Raw genomic sequence first — 2,523 nt, forward strand, 5'->3', positions numbered from 1 at the left:
CTGGCCCTGGCAGAAGCCCCACAGCCAGCAGCACAACTGTCAACACACTATAGCGATGAGGGACACTTTTTGTGCCATCTTTCTCTCACTCAGCAGCCACGGCATCTGTTTCAGGATTTTAAATAGCACAAATAGCCAATGGGTGGCGCGGCTTGCTGCGCAGCGGGGGAGCGAGGAGAGGGGAAGAGGACGGCGGGAGCAGCTGGAGGCGAGAGTGACGGAAGGTGTAATCAACCATGGGATTACTATCAACTCTGGCTCAGAGTTTGGTGTGTGGACAGCAGAACTCACAAGCAAGCGTGGACCCCGCAGTTTCTATAGATCACGGGGAGCCAAACCAGCAGGGATTATTACTTCCAGCGGCAAGTTTCTAAAGATCAGGACCATGGTGCCCGAGTTCAGAGTCCCCAATTTGGAAGGGTTTAAACTGAAACCTTATGTGTCCTACAAAGCACCAAGAGGAACAGAGCAACCCCTGACAGCCAAGAAACTCTTCACAGAAACAGTTGCTCCACAAATAGAGAAAGACTTTCAGGAAGGGAACTTTGACCTGAACAACCTTGAAAAGTATGGCTTTGAACCAATACAAGTGGGCAAACTCTTCCAACTGTATCCAAAAAATTATGTGCGTTAAGAATTGGATTGTTTGCCACACTGAATTGTGAGATAAATAAGTGGTAGCCACCTATGGTGTCATCTCAGTAAAATTACATCGATGCTGGACTGCAAGAGATGTTAAATACCATGTTTATGCCAGCAAGTGTTTGTGTAATTTGCTGTTACTACCAGAATTACCTAATTAAACCTGATCTTTCATAAAAAAAATAAAAAATAAAAAACAGGGCAGCACGGTAGCATTGTGGATAGCACAATCACTTCACAGCTCCAGGGTCCCAGGTTCGATTCCGGCTTGGGTCACTGTCTGTGCTGAGTCTGCACATTCTCCCCGTGTGTGCGTGGGTTTCCTCCGGGTGCTCCAGTTTCTTCCCACAGTCACAAAGATGTGCAGGTTAGGTGGACTGGCCATGATAAATTGCCCTTAGTGTCCAAAATTGTCCTTAGTGTTGGATGGGGTTACTGGGTTATGGGGATAGGGTGGAGGTGTTGACCTTAGGTAGAGTGCTCTTTACAAGAGCCGGTGCAGACTCGATGGGCCAAATGGCCTCCTTCTGCACTGTAAATTCTATGAAATGAACCTTGCAGTCAGTAATTCCTCCAGGCGGAGGCAGAGCATCGTGGGGGACCCAGAAATTGCTGGGTCGGGCCTGTTACTGATATGCCAACAGCATTTACTCTACAATTTGCATGCGGCATGGAACACATTCACGCCACTGTCGAGGCACTGGAATATGGCATTCCGCCGGGTGCCCAGCGCCGACCTCAATTTTCGTCTGACACGCGATTCTTTGCCCGATCGCTTTTCCCAATTCCAGCATCGCTGGATTGAGAATCCAGTCCAGATTCTTTAAATATTGTTCAGGCACAGGCAGATAGATTTATGATGAGCAAGGGGATATTAGGTTGTAGGAGCGTAGGAACGGTAGACCATTCAGCCCTCGAGCCTGTTCCTCCATTCAGTGAGATCAGGGCTGATCTGTAGCCTAACTCCATGTGAAATATGACCTCTGTCTCTTCGTACTTTGCATGACAAAAATTTAGCTATCTCAGATTTTAAATTAACAACTGATCCAGCTTCAATTGCCACTTGTGGAATAGAGTTCCAAACCTCTACCACTGTGTCAAAGTGCTTCCGAACATCTCTCCTGAATGGTATGGCTATACCCGCTAGTTCTAGAATATCTGATCAGTGCTCACAGTTTATCTTTATCTACCCTGTCTTTATCTACGCTGTTAATATCTTGCAGACTTGGATCATATCACCCCTTAACGTTCTAAATTCTAAAGAAAACAGATCTAATTTGCACAATCTTTGATTTGATTTATCGTCACATGTACCAAAGTACAGTGAAAAGTATTTTTCTGCAGCCAAGGGAACGTACACAGTACATACATAGTACACAAAAAAAAGAATAATTGACAGAGTACATTAACAAATGGTACATCGACAAACATTGATTGGCTACAGTGCGGAACAAGGGGCCAAACAAAGCAAATACATAGGCGTCGTGAATAGTTCTTACAGGGAACAGATCAGTCCGGGGGAGAGTCAAACAAAGAACAATACAGCACAGGAACAGGCCATCCAAGACTGCGTCGATCACGTGTCCTATCTCAACCAACCACCTGTAATCCTTCTATACCTCCTCTGTTCATTTGCCTATCCAGATAAGCCTTAAAGGTTGCTAACGTATCTGCCTCAGCCACCTCACTTGGCAGTACATTCCAGGCCACCACCATCCTCTGTGTAAAAAACGTCTCACCTTGAACTTGTGCCCCCTTATAATTGTAATTTCCACCCTGGGAAAAAGCCTCCAACTTTTCACCCTGCCTATATCCCTAATAATTTTATAAACTTCTATCGGGTCGCCCGTCAGCCTCCATCATCTAGGGAGAACAATCCCA

The 2,523-nt window shown here is 45.9% G+C and overlaps 1 pseudogene; it reads left to right on the forward strand.

The window, feature by feature from the left end:
- Positions 1-219: 219 nt before the first annotated feature.
- Positions 220-835, forward strand: LOC119973210 (annotated as a pseudogene).
- Positions 836-2,523: the final 1,688 nt, after the last annotated feature.

This window comes from Scyliorhinus canicula, chromosome 11 (assembly GCF_902713615.1).
Source record: "Scyliorhinus canicula chromosome 11, sScyCan1.1, whole genome shotgun sequence".
NCBI lineage: Eukaryota > Metazoa > Chordata > Chondrichthyes > Carcharhiniformes > Scyliorhinidae > Scyliorhinus > Scyliorhinus canicula.